The sequence below is a fragment of the Canis lupus genome, chromosome 22 (assembly GCF_003254725.2).
Source record: "Canis lupus dingo isolate Sandy chromosome 22, ASM325472v2, whole genome shotgun sequence".
Lineage (NCBI taxonomy): Eukaryota > Metazoa > Chordata > Mammalia > Carnivora > Canidae > Canis > Canis lupus.
In genome coordinates this window covers 14,291,516-14,316,319 of record NC_064264.1, presented here as the reverse complement: position 1 = coordinate 14,316,319, position 24,804 = coordinate 14,291,516, and the positions used below count along the sequence as shown (strand labels likewise).

The 24,804-nt window shown below is 34.8% G+C and overlaps 1 long non-coding RNA gene across 2 annotated transcripts in view; it reads left to right on the top strand.

Moving 5' to 3' along the window:
• The window catches only part of LOC112678796 (uncharacterized), a 246,025-nt gene that overhangs the window by 78,725 nt on the left and 142,496 nt on the right, over positions 1–24,804 (top strand). The window lies entirely within an intron of this gene.

The window sequence follows — 24,804 nt, the reverse complement described above, 5'->3', positions numbered from 1 at the left end:
AAAAAATTGTGTCCTCTTGGTACATTGAGATGTCATTCATGTTTTCCAAAGTAGGAATGTAAAGCTAAGTATTTGGGAATTAATAGAATTTGTTTTAAAAATCATATTTTAGGGTGCCTGGGTGGCTCAGTAGGTTAAGCCTCTGCCTTCAATTCAGGTCATGATCCCAGGATCCTGGGATCAAGTGCCTTGCCCACCTCCCCCCCCATTAGAGCCCATCAGCAGGAGAGCTGGCTTGTCCCTCCCCCATTGCTCCTCCCCCACTCATGGTCTCTGTCTCTCTCTCTCTGTCTCTTTTTCTCTCAGTCTCTCTCTCTCACTCTCTCTACTTCTGACTCCTCCGTATACCACCTCTATCACTTCATATGTCATAAAGTAGCAGTGGATTTTTCAGTGAGCTATTTGAAATCTAACATATTTGGAGAATCTGCTAGTAATAGAATCTGCCTGAATATCCATTAAGCTTATAAAGATATTTTAATTAAAATACAATTGATAAAAATGTGATATATTATTCAAAGCAGAACTATGAATTACAGGTACTGAAAAATTGAAAACATAGCAAAAATTAGAAATAAAATTATATTTGCAATAAGTACTGCAGTAGGTATTTTGAAATTGCTTATCTCTGTTAACTCCACAGCATATGGATTAAAGTTTGAAAGCAAGTGACATTTTAGAACTGTCTTTAATGAATTTTTCATCCAAATGACATTGGTGAGCCTTGAGGAATATCTGACTCTATTATAATTAAAGTTTAGTAAGAGTAAGAAAAGTGACTATTGAAAATGATAAAATTATGCGTTCCTGTGTCTTCAGGATATTTTGCTCCTTTAAGAATCTGCACTTTGTTGCTATAGTTTGATTCAATGTGATTTTTACATGCAACAAATTTTTACTGGAAAATATATACCAGAAGACACCTGAGTAATGGACTTACTTATAGTCAGTTGAAAAATATACTTTAATCATTTTATATCCCAAGTTGAATTTCACTATGAACAATTAAAGTTTTTAACCTTTAAGACAGCATTAGGAAGGAACACTTTCAGTGTTTATTGTAATGTTTCCATTATTTTCAAAATATAACTTGGTGTACACACATAGTACATATACACACTGTTTGACAGGGATATCCACAAGGGAATTTCATTGAATTACATGTGGTGATTCTTAGTGAACAGAATAGCATCAAAGAATGGATAGTAAATTGAAAATTCTTAGAATTCCAAATTGATTAATGGTGGCTGTTTTAAAGTGAGCTTATCCAAGGAAAGTACCACTATTTCTGACTATGACTTGGATAGCTGAGATACTATTTTTCACTTCAAATAGGAAGTTAATGCTTTAATAAAACTAAAGAAAACAAAAACTTAATGTAGTTCCAGGAGATGGAGAAAATGATCTTAATGATCCTCTTTTCACATTTAATCGCAATTGAATCACTTCATTGTTGTCTTTGAGTTTTATTTTGTTTCTGGGCAGAACCATCTTCTATGGTACAAACAACTTGCAATGGAAAGCTGGTCCTGTCCACCTACATCTTCACCGAGTAGAATCCCTCTGAAACACTAAAGCAGTGTCCACTTGAATGCTTTCTGCTCTTCTTGTTCCTAAAGATCTGTCAAAAGTGTCACACCATAGCCCAATTCTTGGACTAAGCCCATGGACCAAAGTGAAAGTCCTCAATAGTGAGTGAGACCAGGAGTATGGATAAAATTGTTTTCTAGTAGGGGAGGTTTAAAAGAGGATCTAACTCCTTGATGCACCATGAGTATTAAGTTGGAACTTCTTTACTCAATATGCTTCCTATTTCATGGCTGGTTCTTGGTCAGGCCTGCTAGTCAACCAAAACACATGAGAAAGGCCAACCAGCCCCACTCTGATGGGTGGAGCATTTGTCTGCCACTTAAGTATCTTGACTACCAGATCTGCAGAGTCAGCCTGGATTTCTGGCATTTCCGACTTTGACCCCATTTTCTTAGTTGTAGAAAACCTCTTTTCTTTTTTTCTTTTTTTTTTTTTTTTGTAATGCAAAACCAATTTATTTCCATGTACAACAATGAAGATTGGGATACTATTAAAAGTAAAGCAGTCTTCTGTCAAATAGAGATCCAGATTTTTAAGTAGCTGCTTTTGGAAACTACTACGATGGAAGACTTGCTGTTTTGCCTTCGATGTTAAGCCTGTCTGCCTGATGCTTCACCAAACTGTTTCGAGATGGCTTCCTTCGAAGTCAGCCTTTCTAATTCCTTCTGATAGCTATGCTGGTATTCCAGATATTTTATGTTCCTCTTCTGTTTACCCACGAACCTTTTCAGGAATTCTAAGAGATCAGTTTCATTCTTCTGAGAAGCCAAGTTCTGCAGGTCTTGCAGGAGCTTGTGTAACCCGTTTGCTTCACTCCAAAGCATTTGAGTGAAGATATGTTTTTATTCCTTTCTTGCTTCCAATCTGTTTCCTCAAACCAGAACTAATTTCTAATATGATATTAATGACCTCAGGTATTCTTTACCTAGAATGTAGACTTACCCATAAAGAAGAGAATAGAAAGTATATAAACTTTGTCATCTTCATAATGGTGGTGATGCATCTCTGTGAACCTCATAGAAATTAATGGATTATATTTTTCCAGAAAGAGAAGACAAGACCATTATAACACAGTATTCCATGTATTTGCAGCACAGGGACAGCTGCAGGAAGAAGAAAATCTGTATTTGCATATTGACCTCTCTAGGTTTTTGATGCAAGAGTAGCTTTTATAAACTGGAGACATTATGAAATGATGTTCCTGTTTTTCATTCAATAACTCTATATTCAGGAAGAGAATAAAAGAAGTTCCGTGATTGTTCATATCCTCTTAATACCTTTAAGAGCCTATAATTAACACCATTTTTGTTCAAAAAGAAGTCAGGGATTTTACTGTTAGTTTCTGTCTAAGAGCTTTAAATTAAAATACGCTAAGTATTTCATTAAGTAGAATAATGCCGGAAAATTAATAAGTGTGATGGAACAAACATCTATTTGGGGAGTTTCTGGATTATTTATGTCACTGACTACTGCGGTTTTTCCCTTTACCTACTTGGTCAGCCTCCTTGCCTCTCAGAAGTGGTATAAGTTAAAAAAATAAATAAATAAGTAAAAGAGCATAAAAAGTGCTGCCAGAGAGTTTTGTACACTAAGCATACCAAAATACATTTTTCAGAATTCCAGCTTTGCTAAGATCAAGACAACTTGTGTAGAGAAACAAAATGAAAATTAAAAAAAAAAAAAGAAAAGTAAACAAAATCTTTTCCAGATGGGGAGGGGCTTTTTTTTACTATTATATATTATAGCATATTATAGTATAATATATATTATAATATACATTATTGCAAATTTCCTAATGATGATTTTTAAACCCACTGATATAATCTATTTCCTCAACCCCACCTGCTTCACCTTAATAGATGTGGAAATTCTTTGCCTTTTTACTGTGAATAATGAATAATTTTGTTTATTTTATATATTTCTGCGTGTGGCACTGTTACATTTTCTTGTTCTTGCTCACTTCATGTTACCATATAGGAAAGATTGCATGACAAGCAGAGACATCAGTAGATTTTAAATATTTAAATAAATTAAATATTTTATTTTTTTTTAACAATGCAGAATGTAAGTATGACTAGATCAAACAACTAGATATAAGAGGCTTTAAGTCTTGTTAAAGGCTCCTAACAAATCACTAAGGAGATTTAAGCAAAAACTTAAAATGCTTATGGGATCTTGAGAGAAAGTAGGTGGCTATCTCTTAAAAGATTATTTACTACAAAGGTAATTTCATATTAAAGGAGTTATTACTTACTCTTGTAAAGACAATTAAACTCCCACACTGTCATGTGATAAAGAAAACTAGAAAAAAAGAACATTGAAAATCATCCAAGCTCTTGCTGTCTAGAAGTAAGCATCATTGAAAACAAAGACTAAGTTCTAACAAGCTCTATGTATTTATTCACACAAAGCAAACTTGAGGTCATACTTAAAGCCTAAGAAATAATTTTACTTTAATAAGACAAATTAAATGAGACTTACTTGTTATTTTTTTCCAAATGATGTTCATTCCTAAGTTATACTTTTAAGTTTAAGAAGTATTATTTAAAACAAGCATATACACAAAGAGTTTGGAATGCTATACTCTTAAACCTTTTAAGACTATCCATAGAGTGTGTATTTGCCTCTTTTTCCTACATCTTTTATATTCAATAAGTTCATTTTTGCTTTTATTGTTCTCAGTTTTCTTTTGTGATTTCCTTTGGCCTTTCCACCAAGTCTTTGAAATGTTTACAGAAATGTTTATTGTATTCTGTAAATCACTTCTTTGATATGTTTCCGTACCTGATTATTTATTCTCCATAATGAAATAAACATTTCTATAATGTACTGATATTTTTATTAGTATTTACCCTTCTTTCCTGAGGTTAGCCTCGCTTTGAGTCTCCTTTATGCCCATTTGATTCTTGAAACATGTATCTCCTTTTTGTGCTTTTTAAAAAGCAAGACTATGTTGGCTGCAATTTACTTGGTCGTATGGAGAATTATGTATTTGAGATCTAGGATGGAGGTTTGGCCAGTAATCTGGAGGCCCTAGCCTTTCTAATTCCTGCCTGTTGTCCTTCCTTCTCCGTGAGTGTACATGTATCTATAGATGTATCTAGCTGTCACCTTAGTTTTCCAAACAACGTCTATCCTTTGGTCACTGACCTTCCATTTAGTATCTATCTGGCAGGCACTGCATTCCCTCCTTCTACCCCCTTGGCAGTGTCCTAGGGCACAGAAGCTTTATCACAGAATCAGGGCAATTGACTTGAGATCTGGAGAAATACTTGCAGTCCTTCGAAAGTCTCCCTCATGATACAAGTTTTGCAGATTTAACAGATTTGTTTTATAATTTTCTGTATCTATGTTTGATTAAAATTAAGTTTTTTTCTCACTTTTTTTCCTTTTTTTCTTTTTTGAAGATCAAGAGTAGATTTATAAAGCTTGTACTAAAAGAGTCCCTAGCAATCAAATTAATTCAGAATGTTATAGATATTTAAAATCAGGCATGTAGAAATCATACACTATTAAAACAGTCCTCTCTATGAAGAGATTTAACAGGGATATTAATAGCCAGTGCATAATGCAGAAAGCTTATTGCTCTTATTATTCTTTTAGCCAACTTAGAATAATTTCCTTCTTTTATTAGGTAAATACTAATTGAGCATCCCTATTGGGCACATACTAAACTAGCTGCTGTGTAAGTCACAAAAATGAATGAGGCAGAGGCCCTGAACTCTAGGGGTTTAAAATGTCACTGTAGTGAAATTATTGGTATGTATACGTCTATTGCTAGAAAATGCTATGGCTTGGGCTTAAGAAGAAAGAATTTTTATCACAAATGGTTTGGCTTATGGCTTTAGCTTAAGGAAAAGAGAAAACTTATATTCACAAATGGTGTTGCTGGTGACACAGATAGAAAACAGAGTAAATCAGGATGGAATGGTAACTTCAGAAAACAGTAAAGGCATAACAATGAGATATTTATATGTACTAGAAATGTGTTCAGTGTATTAATACTCAGTCCCTTCTGGGAAGGTGTTGTGTATAAAATTAGACAAAAAGAACCATGGTGTGGAGCATGCACAAGAATATGGGATTGATATGTGAGTGATATGGCGTATAGAGATTTGACAGGATGCCCAAGACAATTACATTGCAAGCTAAGTAAAATTAAGAGCACCTTTTGGTGACTGGAAGAAAAAGACATGTGTCACAGTTTATGAAATCAAAAACAAATACCATAGAATTTCATTCATCTGTGGGATCTAAAAAACAAAACAAAACAAAAGAATAAACAAACAAAAAGTGGAATCAGACACAGAGATAGAGAACAAACTGATGGCTGCCAGAGGAGAGTGGTGTAGGAAGATGAGCAAAATGTGTGAAGGGTAATAGGAGGTATAAGCCTCCAGTTATAGAATGAGTAAGTCAAGGGAATAAAGGCACAAAATAGGGAATATAGTCAATAATATTGTAATAGAGTCGTCTGATGACATACGGTAGGCAGACTTGTGGTGAGCATAGACAACATATGGAGAAGTTGAATTGCTATGTTGTACACCTGAAGCTACAGCAAAATTGTGTGTCAACTATACTCAAAAAAATAATAATTAAAACAAAAGAAAGAATGTATAACCCATGTAAAACTAGGCTTGTACGGGGGGGTGGGGAGAGGAATATCTCAAAAATACCTAATTAAAATATGGAATTTAATTTATAAACTACTGCAACATTTCCTAAAACTCTCCCTCTCACTCTCTCAGAGATCTTTAATGCCCTTCTCACTTTCCCTTGACTCCCCAAATCTTCCTTCAGATTTCCATGCCCTGTGGGTTTTTTGTCTCTCTCCTCATTCCTTGCCCTCACGTACTATTTTTTTCTGCTATGGGTGGCTCTCTGCAATGAAATGGAACTCTGGTATGCTGTTTGGTTCATTACCTTTTTCATCAAAATAAAGTTCAGGACAGACTCCAGCACTAAAGATCTCTAGCAGCTGAGAAAAGTATTTTCAACATTACTGGTCTTATTGCTTAAGTAAGCATTATTTGTGAAGCTAGTTTCTTGAAACCCAAGTTTTGAATGATGCTTTTTTTTTTCTAAGATTTTATTTATTTATTCATGAGAGACACAGAGAAAGAGAGAGAGAGAGGCAGAGACACAGGCAGAGGGAGAAGCAGGCTCCATGCAGGGAGCCTGACACGGGACTCCATCCTAGGTCTCTAGGATCAGGCCCTGGGCTGAAGGCAGCACTAAACCTCTGAGCCCCCCGGGCTGCCCAACTGATGCTTCTTTGACCAAAATTTTAGTATGTGCACATTTTGAATTATTTGATTATCTGATAACCAAATATTGCAGGGATGCCTGGGTGGCACAGTTGGTTGAGTGTCAGACTCCTGATTTCAGCTCAGGTCGTGACCTCAGGGTCTTGTGATTGATCCTGGCATTGGGCTCCATGCTCAGTGCACAGTCTGCTTGGGACTCTCTCTCCCTCTTCCTCTGCCCATCCTGCTCGTTCTCTCTCTCTCTCTCTCTCTTTCTCAAATGAATGAATTAATTTAAAAAATAACCAAAATCGCTCTGTGGTATGATCCAATATTTGCATTTTTGTTGATTGTTCATCGTTAATTTCCATACCGTAATGAGAAAAGAAGGAAAGTGATCTTAAAGTATAAATGCCACTTTCTTGCCACACAGAAGTTAAATGATGCTTCAGCAGGGCCCTCAGATTATTCAAGACTAAGAAATGTTGGTGTAGCCAGGTTTCACTACTCATGAGTGCTTTTTAGAAGTTAAAAGTGATTAGATGTTGTTTTTAATTTTGAATATTAAAAATGGCTAGAGCTAAGGTCGCATATTTTCCTGTAAAATAGGAGCATGATGATGAGAATTGAGGTAGTGTATGTGTGCGAGTATAACTAAAAATACCTATGTGTGTTAATATTGCTTAAACTTTTACTCAACCTGTTATAACAATAACATATAACATGTTAACATATTATACAATAACATATAACATACAATAACATATAATAATATGATCTCACCTTTTCTATGCTTCCTCCTCCCTGTTCCTATTTGAGTCACCTTTTTGTTTCAGTTAAGATTGATCTACTTACTATCCACATGCCTTTGCTCTACTTTTTCCTTCCTCTTATCAATATTTTCTATCTGCCTAAGACAGCCTTCCCCACTCCTCTCCACAAAAACAAAACAATTTTTTCAAAAAATTGTAATTATGTCTAAGTCCAATACAGATACACTTTATGAAATTTCTCTTCTTTATCATTCTCTCTTTGGAAGCTTTCTTCCCCCACCCCCACCCCCATGGAAGAGTTTGAATGGCATCTGATTGGGACCACGATCACAAATATATAATTAAGTAGAGTATAGACCCTTAGCTTATCAAGTATTTATCCTAAAGTTCACTCACTTTAGTTGATCTCACTCAAACAAGGGACTACTGACTCAGAACCATGCATAGTTAAGTTTATTGATTTAACAAGATTGGTTGTCTGGTTTGTTGCACCTGACAGCAGATTAGAAACAGTGTCCCTGACAGTTTAACATATTGAGCTATAACAAAGAAGTAGGAGATAAGAGAGGTGGATCAACAGTTAGAAATCAGTCTGTACACTGCAAATAATACTCCTTCTTAATATCTTATAAGCTCTAAGGGGATCACTCTACAAAGCCTAATACCAAAATTAATGATTGCTGTTAATAATGATAATCAAGAGTTATAAATACAAACTATTTACATTGTCAGTATCTTATTTGGAAGAACATAAAAAGACAACATAGAAAACAGAATTTTGAAATCCTGTACACTACATAGGTTGATCATAATATAGTCTAATGTAGAAATTTCTTCTTTACCATTTCTGACATCTTACCCGTTCTTAAACACTTCGCTTATTCCATTGTTGGGCAGGTCCAAATTTAAAAAAAACAAAAAAACAAAAAACTATTCTTCATACTGTACTGAACCTTGCCTCTCTCTAACAAAATGATTTATTCTAGTTCTTTTTTTTTCTGAAACAACTTTGAAAATATGTGCTTGCTTTTCTAAATAACAGTTTTTAACCTTTAAAAGAGTTATATATGCCTTAAGAAATGTATTTCTTTAGTAGAATCCACTAGTTTTTAAAATAATCATCCCCTGTGTTTTTGACTGTTCCTATTACATAATTTCCAGATTCATGTATCATCTTAGTTACCTTCTTCTGTATAAACTCTAGTGTGTCAGGATTCTTTTTATAAAATGCAACTCAAAACAATCTCAATATTCCAGATCTGGTTTAAAATGGGAGATGAATACTCCTTTGTCTGATAGATAGTTATATATATGCAAACTGTATCTGGACCTACCTTGATTTTACTCACATAATTTTATAAAATAACATCCTTTATACTCTTCAACAGTTATTCTTATATATTTAGATCTTTAACAAGATCAACTTCTATGACAAACTATATTTTACCAATTTTTTAAGAACTTGTCATATAGTAGGGACTTCAAAATATTGTTTGGGGAATGTGTGAATAAATAAACCATCTAAGAATATGTTCGCTAATTTTACTAGTTTCGTTCCATTATTAATTATTTTTTATCTTGTCCATGGCATTTTTTAAGTAGTTTTCAAGTGTTTGGGAGCTAATTATGTTCCCTCAGATCCTGAATTTGTGGTATTTATTTTTAACCTAAATACAAGTCTACATTTATTCTTAATTAAAATTTGTGAGATTTCCAAACTTTTGAGATTATATGAAACCTTGATTTTTGTCATCAATTTTATAAAAAGTCCTTACCGGCTAATATCTTTAGTAGAATACGATACTGTATTGATTTGTCGAGTGAAAGTTGAATATCACTGTTTCCCAACTGTGTGACTTGTCTTCCTAACTACTTTGAAGTTCCATAAACAATGGGAATGAGTTCTCCATCACGTACATCTTAATCACTCCACAAACATATGCCAGACAAGTTGAATTAAATTCAATTGTATGATTTGCATATTATGATTTTTTTTTCAGGAAAGATTAATCACTTTACACATATCATAATCTAAGAACACATAATTTATTCTTTCATTCTTTCAAATAAATTGGAATATTTCAAATAAAAAAGATATAAAGGATAATTATTTATCCACTAATATTTGTAACTGTGGGGTTACGGCTATACTCCTGAATTAATCTATGAAGTTTCTATTCAGCTTTCTTTCTCAGAGCCTGAAAAAGCCTAGAAATTATAAGTAATTATTATTATATACTTTCTGTTAAGTCGGTGTAGATCCAATAGAAATTTTGGTCTAATTTTGAAAGCATGTGGGAGAATAAATATACTTCTACTAACTGGTAAGTAAAATTCTGTATTCCATTTTAATAAACATTTCTTACCGTGTGAAGGATTGCTCCACACTCAGCTTGATCCTACAGTGATAAGGTGTAAATTGGCTATGCTTCTATTAATGCCTTCCTTCTTAACCAAATCTACATACTTATCTCTGGTGGAATGTTATTAATGCAATGCTTTGAGATTACTAACTAACGTCTTAATACCTAACACTTAATGAAACTTTACTTTGAGAGACGGTTGTAAATGTTGGTTCAGGCTACAGACATAGAGAAAATAGACTTCAAATTGTCTTTTAAAATACTCCTCAGAAAAGTTTTCCCTGAAATCAGAGGACTTGAAAGGTTTCCTGGGAAACTTAAATAGGCTCCATACTGATTTGCCCAGGTTGTCTGTTATCCAATGACCTCTCCCTAATTGGGGGAGGAGCCAAGAACAAAGAGTGAAGGAAGAGAACAGCTGGACCAGATAAGAGAGAACTGGAAAAGACAAAGCCATTGAAAACAGAATTGGAAACCCTTGAACCAGACCATATCTATTTTCAGGCTAATCTTCATATTCTGTAGAAGGCCTTTCTGTGCCTAACCTAGAAAAAAAAAAACAAAATTTGCACCTCCATGCTCAATCTTTTTTTTCTTCTATACACTGTTAGAGAATAGCAGTCATAACAGCTTTTATTCTCTGATCCATCCGCAACCTCCCTTCAGTTTTTTTGATGTTGTGATCTTACAGAGTATCATTATTCTGACAAAGAAATGGCCACCCATCCACACAATCATGAATTACCTGCCATCTGCCAGAGTTCTAAGATACTAGATACCTATATCTGCATTTATAATTTGACTTTTCAAAAATAATCCATTTGGGGATCAAGGTTCATTTGACAAAACAAAGGAAAAGTATAAAAATCAAAATATATATAATAGTAATTGTGTGATATGCTTAATGTCTAAAACTGATATCAAGAACTTTTTATTTCACCTTGACATAACATAATCACTCAACCTAACTATAAGCTTTGATTTGTGTACTAACTGCTATTGTGAAATTCTGTATTTCATAGTTTAGAATTTCCCTAACATTTCATAAACAAAGGATAAAAAGTTGATATGTTGTAAAAATCAGTTTTCCTACAGTTTTCAGCTATGGTTTGAAAAAAAATCATGACATTTGAGATATATCCCTCTTAATGTTTCCTACTTGATGAGATACTTTTTATATTGCTAGTATTTTCTTTCTACCTCAAAAAATATATACTGAATGCCTACAACACATTAGACATTTGCTCAACAATAAAGTGTATAGAAAGATGAGTAAGATCCAGTTTCTGTCCTCACATATCTTAAAATCTAGTATAGGGAACTTAACAAGTGCCAAAATGACAAGGACACATTTCTCAATATAACTTTTATAATGCATATAAAATTTTCTATGGGATTTCATATTGAAACAAAAAATGCTTATAACGGAAAATATGCTTAAGCCTGGTATTAGATTTCAGGTTAATTTCAATTAGTAGAGTCTGGGAATAAAGAGAGAGCGCCAATTATAATCCAGTTTTACCAGACCCTCAGTTACATCTAATGAACAATTATAAGACTAGGAAGTTTGGATTGCAATCACATTATAGCATTTAAATTCCAGGTGGAGGAGTTTGCAGTTAATTCTGTAGGATGTGAGCAAATATAATAAAAAACATTTTCTCAAGAAAATCCCATAATTCAGGGACCCACTCTCACATTCAGAAGAACATGTTAGGATTCCATTTCAGGTTGAAGAGTATCAGGGTATTCTGATTATTATTGAAGATTATTATATGGGATGATATATGCAATTTGCAAATAAAGATGGAAGGTCAGGGATGCCTGGATGGCTCAGTGGTTGAGCGTTTGCCTTTGGCTCAGGGCATGATCCCAGAACTGAGTTCTGCATTGGGCTCCCTTTGAGGAACCTGCTTCTCCCTCTGCCTGTATCTCTGCCTCTCTCTCTCTGTCTCTCACATGAATAAAAACATAAATCTTAAAAAAAAGATGGAAAGTCGTGTATATTAGTTGGAAAATAGAGGAAATAAAATATAAAGAAAGTTTTTTAAACCATATAAAATAACAGCAGAGAGGCATTTTGACCAAAACATCTTCAAGTCATTGTGCAAATTAGAGATTAAGAAAGAACCCAGAGGTTAATGATACATAGAACTAATAAATAATAATACAAAATTTATCTTAAGGGGCTGAGTACAGAAAAGTGGGGAGTGAAGTCCTAAGGAAGATTGTGATAATAGATTTCTTCCTCACCACCTTCCACCCACCCCCAACATTTATGTGTTAGGAATTCACAAGTGAGATAGAGAGAGAGAGAGAAAAAGAGGGAGAGAACCCTCCAGAACTGCAGTGTCGAAGTTGCCAATTAAAGCAAAGCCAAAAATGAAAGAGGTAAGCCTTTAATCATTTACTCTGATAGTCTAAGCAAGAAGCTAAACCAAAGAAAACACCATTTTTCCCCCATGGAAATGCTCACAGATGGAAAGTCAGGTAGAACATCAGGTGAATGAGTCTTCTCACTGTTGAGGGAACCTAGAATAAAAGGCTCTGGAAGTTTTATGAATCCTGAGGTGGGAACAGGTAGAGAGGTAGGAATGGTCAATTGGTACTGACTGAGCCAGAGTGGGGTCAAGGGTCTTCAGGTTTTGCCTCTCTGCCCTGCTCTGATAAAGAGGCCTCATTTGAGGAACCTGAAGAGGACCTCTGCTAAGACCTCAGATAAAGTAACCTAGGAACGAAGGTGCTAGGGCTAAAAATGCAAATACAGGAAGGGCACAAGCAGTCAGAAGGCCTGAGTCCTTGACTGTAGTCTCTTCAGAGACTGAAGTGCAGTGACTGTGCACCAAGTGTGGTGTCAGGAGGGCAGCTTTCTCCATGAGGCCAGCCATTGTAGAACCCTTGTAACTGCCTATGGTGTGGCCTGACAAATCGCACTTAGTTTTTTGTTTGTTTTAATTATTACTTTTTAAATATAGTCAACACACAATGTTATATTAGTTTCAAGTATAGAGCATAGTGATTCAACATCTCTGTAGGCTGTGCTGCGCTCATCACAAGTTTGGTTACCATCTACCACCATACCACACTATATATGTTGGTTTTTAAACTAGGAGCTGGACTCCTCTTATGTCATACAATGAGAGAGAGAAAATACTTTGTCCAAGTTACCCAAAATTAGGGCACTTGCATGGGCACTTTCACTTTTCATTCAAAGACATGCTGTCTGTTTTTCTAACAAACTGGTCCAGTTGCCCACTGGCTTGTTTCCTTCTTTAGAAGAGCATACATGCACACAACCACTCCACACACCACCTCACACTCTTCTTGCTCTTTTCCTTCCTCCCAGCTTTTGACGTGCACAGGAAAGAACCTTAATAAAACCATTTATGAGGGAAACATAAGCCTATTTTTTTTAAGATTCTGTTAAGTCCAGATTGTCTTCTTGGTAAATGCTTTTTTTTTTTTTTTAATTTTTATTTATTTATGATAGTCACACACACACAGAGAGAGAGGCAGAGACACAGGCAGAGGGAGAAGCAGGCTCCATGCACCGGGAGCCTGACATGGGATTCGATCCCGGGTCTCCAGGATCGTGCCCTGGGCCAAAGGCAGGCGCCAAACCGCTGCGCCACCCAGGGATCCCCGGTAAATGCTTTGTTAAACAAAGAAATATAAGGATCAGTTAGTTTACTGAATTCTCTTTTTAAAACCAATAATCTCACTACCAAATTTGTGTATTAGAATACCAGAGAAAAGGCTTTACTTTCCTGAATGAAAAATTGGTGATATGCTTTTGAATAGGTTGAGATTCAGAGATAGTTGAAGCACATAGCAATTCAAAGGCTATGTCAATGGAATAAGGGTATGTAAAGAGGATTTTAAATTGGATTACTTCAGTTGAAAGGAAAAAGACAAGGTATGAGAATATTATATCTAAGATACATGCAATAGTATTTTATATCAACTGAATATGGAGGAGTGGAGAAAAAAAGATGCTTGCACAAGGCAGAGAAATGTTGTCTCAATAACTAGAAGAGATTACACTTTCCTCAGAAGAGAAACAAAGGGAGGTGTTTATTTGGAAAGAGAAAATTTAAAGTTGTATATGTTTAGTTTGTGATATTTGCAAAATATCAATTTGATATCCAGTATGTTGCTAGAAATTTGGAAATTTCAGCTGGTAATGAAGTCAGTGAAATAGAAATCATTTGCATAAACATTGTAATTGAAGCTGTGAAGCTAGTACAAGTTAGGGAAGCATAATTTTGTTAAAAAATGGAATTTGTAGATCAGAAGACTCAAAAGAGTAAAAGTCTCCATTACTCTCAAATTAATCTTAAGATTTTATGCAATTCCTATCAAAATTTTAGAGTAGATGATGACAAGTGTGTGATAAAATGTGGTGAGGCAAAAGATATACATAACTAAACAATTCTGAAAAAGAAGAATTGGCTTGGGAGAAATCATTCTTCCTGATGTTAAGGCTTACAATATATCTACAATAGAAAGACTGTGTTGTATTAGTGGAGGGATAGAACATAGACCAATGACAGAATATGTTAGAGAAATGTAATTAAAATCACAATGAAATGTCACTACACATGGTCAGAAAGACTAGACTCAAATTTAAAAATAGTGCTAGCACCAAATGCTGATGAAGATGTTGAGAAATTGGATATGCCTACCTTGCCGGTGGGAACATAAAATGATATGCCTGTTCTGGGAAATAGTTTAGCAGTTTTACAAAACCAAATATCTAATTGCCATATGATCTGGTAATCACACATTTAATCCAGGGAAGTGAAAATTTATGTTCATATAAAAATCTATATGTCAGTGTTTACCGTGAGGTTTTATTCTCAATGATCCAAAACTAGGAAAAACGAAACAAAATATTTTTCAATAAGTGAACAGTAATGCAAACAGTGCTATCTTCCTACCATGGAGTATCAATTAGCAAAAAAAGGGATGAACAGTTGATATATGCAACAACATGGATAGATCTCAAGGGAATTATTTTGAGTGGGGAAAAAAGCCCATGTCAAAAAGTTGTATATTTTGTGAAATCTTTTATATGACATTCTTGAAATGATAAAATTATTGTGATGCAGAGAAGATTAATGTTTTAGTAAGGTTTCAAAGAGGGGAACGGGGCAGGAAGTAGCTATGGCTTTAAAAGGATCACACAAGGAATTCTTGTGAGGAAGTGTGCTGTATCTTGATTGTGGTAGTATTCATATGAATCTTCACACGTGACAAAATTTCATAGAATTGTAGATACACAAACACAGACACATATACATAATTATGTTAAAAAATAGAGGACAGGGAAAAGTAGTGATACAATTGATTTTATCATACACTGGTAACTTTTTATTTGAATTTTATTAATCAGTTGTGGTTTTTTTAAGATTTTATTTATTTATTCATGAGAGACACAGAGAGAGAGAGAGAGGCTGAGATACAGGCAGAGGGAGAAGCAGGCTCCATGCAGAGCGCCCGATGTGGGACTTGATCCCGGGACTCTGGGATCATGCCCTGAGCCAAAGGCAGATGTTCAACCACTGAGCTACCCAGGTGTCCCTATTAACCAATTGTTAATTTAAAATTTATTTCTATGGTTTTGCACTTATCAAATTATTTATGCATTTAGAATGTAAATTATTTGAAAAGTAATACAGTGTTATTTAAAAAGTCAAATCATATCAAAAAGAGATAAATGTAAAAGTAAATCTGTATTTCTCATTACTACTAGCAACCTTATTTCCTGAAACTGACTATGTTTAACTATTTCTGGTTTTATTTCTTCTGTAATTGCCATTTCATTTTTAAATAATGTCCTTATGCCTTCTTTCTTATCAGTTTGTTTAAATACATTCCCTCCCCATTGAAAGATAAGGAATTTTGTTCAGTTAAACTGTTTCTTACTTCCCTTTTCTTCCTTCTTCCAACATATTAGTTATATCATTATTTAAATTTATCTATTGGCTACTTTCATAATTTAAAAAAATCCTTAACTATGTTGAGATTCAAACAAAAAAAAATTCAATTGCGTTTTTCCCACTAATTAGCATGAGTGGAATAGCAACTATTCACTTCTCATATTGCCTCTCTATTCCCCAACATCCATTAGTTAAATCATTACTGTCAACATATTTTAATCATAAAAAAGTTCACAGAGTAACATCAGCAAGATGGAGAAATAGGAAGCTCCAGACGTTCCTTCATCCCATGGAGACACCTATTCAACATACATGGACCGACATCCTTTCTGAGAAATCCATAAACCAGTTAAGAGACTCCTGCACCCCAGGCAAGCAGGTAACCAATCACATCAAAGCTAGTAGGAAAATTTGTGGTACTATTTCACCATAGTTCCTCTCTGAGACCAGCTTGTGGTTAGGAGGAAACTCCCAATTGCCAGTATCTCCCTGGTAAAAGAAAGAGAAAACTCTATCATATGTCCAATGTTCTGACTTTCTTGGGGGCTTCCCAGAAAGTTAGCTTCTGTTTCACCTGTATCAGAATGCTGACAGAGTCTGTCTGGCACATTCTAGTCGCCTGGAGACCATTGAGAACAAAGAAGAGCTGGGCAATATGCTGTTGTTCAGGGACACCACGGTACAACAGAGAGTTGGATAAGGCTCAGAGGGCACTTTCACAGAAAAAACTGAAGTGAAGTGAAATAAAACTAGAAATCAATAGCAGAAGAAAAACTGGAAAATTTATATCAATGTGGTGGAAATTAAACAACAGACTCATGAACAACAAAGGGATAAAAGAAGTAATTAGAGAGGGTGACAGAAAGGAGAGACTCTTAACTCTGGGAAAGAACAAGGGGTAGTGGAAGGGGAGGTGGGCAGGGGGCACTGAGGTGGGCACTGGACGGGATGAGCACTAGGTGTTATGCTATATGTTGGCAAATCAAACTCCAATAAAAAATATTAAATAAATAAATAAATAAATAATTTAAAAAATAAGTAATCAAAAAGGATATTGGAAAATATCATGAGACAAATGAAAATGAAAACACAGCACACAAAAACTTATAGAATGTGGCAAAAGCAGTATCAAGAGTGAAGTGTTAGTGATAAATGCCCACAATGAAAAATAAGGGCCTCAAATAAACAATTTAATTCTAGACATCAAGATACTGGAAAAAGTGGAATAAATTAAACTCAATGTTAACAGAGAAAGTAATAAAGATTAGATAGAGATAAATTAAATAGAGAACAGAAAAATTATAGAAAAAAACAATGAAACTAAGAGTTGGTTTTTTAAAAGATCAACAGAAGTGACAAAACTTTAGATAGACTACCTAAGGGAAAAAAAGAGAAGATTCAAATTCAGAAATGAAAGGGGAGACATTGTTACAACTGACACTGCAGAGATACAAAGGATCATGAGACTACTGTGGAAAATTATATGCCAACAAACTGGATAACCTAGAGGAAATGGATAAATTCCTATAAATATACAACCCACCAAAACTGAATGATGAAGAAATGGGAAAATCTGAACAAATCTATGACAAGTAAGGAGATTGAATCAATAATCAATAATCTAAAAAAGAGAAGTCCAGAACCAGATGGCTTCATTGATGAATTCTACTATTATGTAAAGATTTAGCATCAATTCTGTTTAATTCCTCCAAAGAACTGAAGAGGAGTGAGCACTTTCAAACTCATTTTATGAAACCAGCATTGCCTTCATACCAAATCTAGAAAACAACACAATTTCTCTGATGAATATAGATGAAAAATACCCTCAACAAAATACTGGTCAACTAAATTCAACAGCACATTACAAAGATCATACATCATGACTAAATGGGATGATCCTTGGGATGCAAAAATGGCTGGACATTTGAAAATCAGTCAATGTGATACAACACATTAACAGAAAATAGAGGTAAAAACTCCATGATCATCTATTTGCAAATGACATATCCGTTAAAGGGTTAGTATCCAAAATATATAAAGAACTTATAAAACTCAATACCCAAAAAATGAATGATCCAATTAAAAAATGGGGAAAAGACATGAATAGACATTTTTCCAAAGAAGACATTCAGATGGCAAACAAACACATGAAAAGATGCTCTATATCAGTGATCATCAGGGAAACACAAATCAAAACTACAATGAGATATCACCTCACACCTGTCAGAATGGCTAAAATCAACAACATAAGAAACAACAGATATTGGTGAGGATGTGAAAAAAGGGGAACAGTCTTGCACTGTTGGTGGGAATGCAGACTGGTGCAGCCAATCTTGAGAATGGTATGGAGATTACTCAAAAAGTTAAAAATAGGGGCGCCTGGGTGGCTCAGTTGGTTAAACATTCAACTCTGATTTTGGCTCAGATCATGATCTCAGGATTTTTTTTTAAGATTTTTTATTTATTTATTCATAGAGACACAGAGAGAGAATAAGAGGCAGAGACACAGGCAGAGGGAGAAGCAGGCTCCATGCAGAGAGCCTGACGTGGGACTTGATCCAGGGTCTCCAGGATCACGCCCTGAGCGGAAGGCGGCGCTAAACCGCTGCGCCACCGGGGCTGCTGATCTCAGGATCTTGAGATGGATCCCTGCTTTGGGCTTAGCCGGAGTCTGCTTGTCCTTCTCCCTCTGCTCCTCCCCCTGTGCTTTCTCTCTTTCTCAAATAAATAAATAAATAATAAATAAATAAATAAATAAATAAATAAATAAATAAATAATAAAATCTTTAAAAAAAGAAAAAGCTAAAAATAGAATTACCCTAAGATCCAACAATTGCACTACTAGGTATTTACCCGTAGAATACAAAAATACTAATCCAAAGGAATACATGAAACCCGATTTTTATAGGAACATTATCTATGCTAGCCAGATTATGAAACAGCCAGATTGTCCATCAACTGATGAATGAATAAGGAAGATGTAATATGTAAATACAATGGAATATTACTCAGCCATAAACAGGAATGAAATCTTGCCATTTGCAATACCGTGGATGGAGCTAGAGAATATTATGCTAAGTGAAATAAGTCAGTCAGAGAAAGACAAATGCCTTGTCATTTCACTCAAAAGTGGAGTTTAAGAAACAAAACAAATGAACAAAGGGGGGAAAAAAAGAAAGAGAAGGAAACCAAGAATCAGACTCTTAATTATAGAGAAGAAAGTGATGGTCACCAAGAGGAGGTAGGTGGTGGGATGGGTGAAATAGGTGATGGAAATTAAGGAGTGCACTTGTGATAAGCAATGAGTATAGTGTTGTATGGAAGTGTTGAATCACTCACTATATTGTACATCTGAAACTAAGTATACTGTATGTTAACCAACTGGCAGTTGAATAAAACTTTAAAATACTTTGACAGCCCCCCCAAAATAAGATGTCCATAGATTTTAAAAATCATATGATCATCAATAAATGCAGAAAAGGCGCTTGACGAATTTCAAAACCCTTTTATGAAAACAACACTTGAGAAACTATGAATAGAAAGAGATTAGCTCAACATAGTAGAAGTCACATGTGAAATCCCAGAGTTAGCATCACACTCAATGGTGGACACTGAAAGCCTTTCTTCTAAGAGTGGACCAAGTGTCCATTAGAGGATGAATGATTTTTTTAAATATGTGGTTTACACATACAATGGAATGCTATTCAGCCATAAAAAAGAATGAAATCCTACCACATACAATTGCATGGCTAAACCTTCAGGATATGCTATGTGAAATAATCAAGCCATAGAAGCACAAATTGCACTAATACGAAGTATCTAAGGTAATCAAAATGATAGGAATAGAAGGTAGAATCATGGTTAGCAGGGGTTAAGGATGGGGGAAAAGGGAGTCGCTATTTAATGAGTTTCAGTCATCTATGAAAGGGCTCTAGAGATTTATTGTATAACATTGTGCTTATAGTTAACAATGCTCTACACTTTTTTGTTGTTGTTGTTGAGGGTCAATCCCATATTGTTTCTTTATACAATAAAAAAGGATGTTAAAAAGTTCCTAGATACAAAAAAGTAAAAATAAGACACAAAAGGCATCGTTTTACCACTAACCAGATTAACCAAAAATTGTTTTTATTCTTACCTTCTGATGAAAATCATTATTGTTACTGTGTTAGTGTACATAAAACTGCCCCAACTGATAATTTTGAAAAATTAAGCAATTGCACCTGCCATTTGCTGTTCCAGAAGCCCATGGAAATCAGAGCTTAGTTCCATAGCATCATTTCTCACCTTCATCGCAGCATAAAGAAAACACCCACTTCAAAGGTTTTCAAAGATTCCCCTGTTCCCTCAATAAGGTATTAATGTTTCTTTCCAGGAAAGTTCTAACACCTCAGATTTATTAACTGGAGGGTCAGATTTACTTTAAAGACTAGTTAGTTAGTTTGGGGCGGTATATAAGCAATGTAAGAGGAAGTATAGAGATTTCCCATATACTCCCTGAACCCACATATGCATAACCTTCAACCTTTACCAGAGTGGCATATTTGTTACAATCGAGGAACCTACATTGACACATCATTACCATTCCAAGTCTGTAGTTTACATTAGGGTTCACTCTTAGTGTTGTATATGCTGTGTGCTTGGACAAATGATGTGTGTCCACCATTACAGTGTCATGGAGAGTGTTTTCACTGTCCTAAAAATCCTCCATGCTCCACCTATTCATTCCTCCCTCCCCTAGACCTCTGACAACTTTTATTCGCTCCATTACTGTTAACTTTTCCAGAATCGTCAGGTAATTATAACTTTTGAGATTGGCTTCTCTCACTCAGTTAAATGCATTTAGGTTTCCTCTGTGTCTTCTCATGACTTGGGAGCTCTTTTCTTTTCTCCCTTTCTTCCTTTTTTTAAAAATCATTACTTTTTGGGTGGGGTGGGGGTGATGAATGGTATTCCATTGTCTGAATGTGCCACAGTTTGTTTATCTGTTCATCTACTGAAGAACGTCTTGGTTACTTCCAACTTTTGGTGATTATGAATAAAGCTTCTATAAACATCCATGTGCAGGTTTTGGTGTAGACATGTTTCATATCCTTTGAGTCAATACCAAGGGAGTGTAATTGCTAGATTGTATGGTAAGAGCATATTTAGTTGTGTAAGAAATGCTGAACTGTCTTCCAAAGTGACTATACCATCTTGCATTTCCACCAGAATGATAAGAGTTCCTCACACTCCATGTGCCTTAGAGGGCCACTTTTGAATCTAGGCTTCAATTAAATAACCAAGCAATGTTAGAGTTAGTCTCTTTTGCTTACACATTAAATTCCAAGTCCCAGCTGAATGTCTGACCCAGTCTTATATTTAATCTTCTTAGTTGTAATGCCTATGAAAACCCATTCCCACCCTAGAATCCTGCTGAAAGGAACTACAATTCTTGGGATACTTCACCTCCTCCTAAAACTGACATTGCAGTTTTCCCTCTGTGCCATGCATGCTGAGATTAACTTTCATAAGGGTCTTGAGGCAATGAGGGATGTTGGGACGTGGATCTTGAATAGAATGGGCAAATACTGTGAATCAGAGTCACCTGCTCCTAATGAAGTCCTGGAAGTTCTTCATGTCAGAGGAGGCTGGTTTCTACAGAAAGGGAAGAAGAAATTGGTTCCATGTGCATGGAATTTTCAAGATGATTTGTAGGTTAAGTCTGTGTCTGTCAGAATATTCCATTTATAAGTCTCAGGGTCCTAATCCTTCACAATCATTATCTTAACCTTAGCATATGAACTTCAGTGAGGTTGTGCTTTTAACTGGTGTTGTGACTTTGCTACACTCAAAATCAGATTTGAGACTTCATCTTCAGCCATTTCTGCCCATCTATTTCTGGAAGAGACTTTTTTTAATGTTGCTGTGGACACTTTCTACTTCTCTATCCTTGTCTTGGATTGAGAGTTCAAGGCTTTGAAGTCCTTATTTCTTTTTATATGCTTTCCAGTAGTCAGAAAGAGCTAACACACCCTACAGTCTTCTTAACACTTTTGATACCGTAGCAAATAAAATACTACTTGACCACCCAAAGCTTGGCCTCTAGGCTTGACATTTTCCTCCCCACTACTGGTGATAACTTGAGTAATTGTGATCCTGTATGTCAAAGATTACTAGTGAGCCATTTTTTCTCTAGCCAGGAGGTTACCTTGGGTTCATAAATGTGATAAATAACTGAGCAATCCAGGGTCAGAATTATATGCACTGTAAAGTCATAGCTTGCTTGCTTGTTTTCTTTCTTTCTTTCTCTTTCTTTCTTTTCTTCCTTCCTTCCTTATTCCCTTCCTTCCTTCCTTCCTTCCTTCCTTCCTTTCTTTTGTTCATTCTTTTGTTCTTTCATTCATTCTCTCTTCTTTTTTTTCCTGTACTTTATTCTTCAGAAGTCTCTATGTGCAGACCATACCTTAAGACTACAGAGTTATGCTTTTCCTTCTTGAGGCTAGAATAGCAACATAAATCTATGGAGGATTTATCCCTACTCTCCCATTTATTAATGTATTTAATCTCTAATTTATATCAGGATGGGCTCATGAACATATATTTTATATTTTATATCATAAACCAATAATATTGTATTTGGTTGCTCAAATTTTTCAGTGTTGGCCGTTGATAGCTATTTCAGTTGGCTCCTGTACTCATTTGTCATACCCTCATCAATGTGTTTATTTTGTTGTTGTTGTTGTTGTTTTTTTTTGAGTACTCTCTCTTTCTTATATAAAAAATGCTTCACATACTTGTATAGTTCTTGTCCTAGCATAGGATCAACCATCGCTGCAAGCGTCCCTATTCTTTATTGAGGAACAGTATTAAAAACCAAGATCCAAGTGATAGATATGCTTGTCACTATTTGGGTGTCACTTTCTTTAAAAATTCTGAGCTAACAGAATACATAAATATATAACACACATAATTTTTTATTTGATTATAGAAACCTATTTCTATGAGAAAAGCATTTACATGTTTCTGATTAAAATTTTTCTACCCAAGTCTAGAAAGTTATTTTGGTTACAGTTGACACAAACATACCTTAGCTTTTGAAGTTCTCCTTTGGTATGAGAAGAGTAAGTTGGTCTAAAAATCTTTCTGAGCTCATAACTGAGCAGTTACATAAGTTATACCCGTTCTAGCTTTATAAATAACTGTAATGATCACTATTATTTTGCTTTGTATTCTACAATTGTTCCATGGATCTTGCCCAAAACAGTAAAATTTGACTTGACCATAACAAATCTTCTTTAAAATAAAAAAAAATAATTAATGTCATAAAAAATTAAAATCTTAAGTCTTAAAAAAGTGAAATTGAAATACAATTTAGAGACTAAGATTTCTGGTATTTCTATTTAAGTCCCTTGTTACTTGATCAATTGACTATTATTAAAAAAAAAAAAAACGCTATTAGAGCTGCTTGGGTGGCTCAGTTGGTTAAGCATCTGACTCTTGATTTTGGATCAGGTCATGACCTCAGGGTTAAGATTCTCTCTCTGTCCCCCTCTTTCTGGCCTCCCACCACCAAAAGCAGTTAGAATCAGAAACTTATAGCTAAAACCAAGCTTCTTACGATATCTATAGAAAATATAATTTAAAATGGCCCAAATTCTATTTCCCAGAAGTAAGTGGATTTTTAAAACATGTTGCAACAATAATAAAATTGGTGACCAGAGTCATTCCCTTTCTTACAATAAGTTGCAACATTAAACTAATTAGATTATATTCAATTTCAATACTCAATTTGTTGCATAACTTGTAGAATAAATATAATTATTAGATGCTAAGTCATCAATAACCCTGTCTCTTATCTTCTTTTGTATCAGAAATCATGGAATTCTAGTTTCTGAATTGCTTCAAATATATGTATTTAAAATAAAAATAATTTTGTTCAATATAGATGAATATGCTACAGAAGCCAAAAATCACAAACAATTTTTAAACTGTACTTTAGTTTGCATAGGTTAGATTAAAAGACAGGATTGTCTCGAATATCTGCTGATGAGGTTACAAGGTCATTGAAATCATTTTAATCCGATATGCTTAAAATGTCTTTCCTATTCTTATGGGATGTATGTAGTACACATCCATTTAGCACTTGTATGATAGACACATAATGATCGTGATCATCCATTTCAGATAATTCTCTGTAAGTTGTCAAATCTTGCTGAAAAGGCATACCCTGGAGAAGTGACTTTTTTGCTTGCCTTGCAATTCACTGACTTAGACGGGGATTTACTAGAAGTTGTAATTGGCTCTTCTGATCGACAATGAAGACCACATTTCTTAATGCTTTGACTCTCTTTGTGGATTGATAAATCCTGTGAAATATGGCAGTAGGCTGAAGTAAAGTCTGCTAATGTGAAGGAAATGTGAGCTAAGGACTTATTAAACACTGTAGGGTGGCAGTAGACTCATGTTTTTGCCCCAGTTGTTTGCTAGTTTATTTTATCTTCTTTTGGAAAGGTTCTTAATCTTTCCAGCTCAATAAACAAAATAAGAACTATATTTACTTGACATATGATACATGACTTGGTTGTAATAGGCCATTTTTGATGGGAAGAGGCAGTAACCATTTGTTAAATGATACACTTGGCTCCAGGAAGAGTTAATAAAGTTTCCCCAAAGCACTTAACCTCTTTCAGATGAATCATTTATACACCAGAAGAAACTATCTCAATGGTTATCAACACTAGGCCTAACGCTCTAAAGGATACCAAATCATTTGGTTACCTATCTAAAATCTCTAGAAGAAAATCTTCTGAGTGACTGGCCTTAAATTAATTTTAAATAACTGAATTCTGAACGTGGTACAGAATAGTTCTTATTTTTTTTTCCCAAGGAACATCTTTTGCATAGT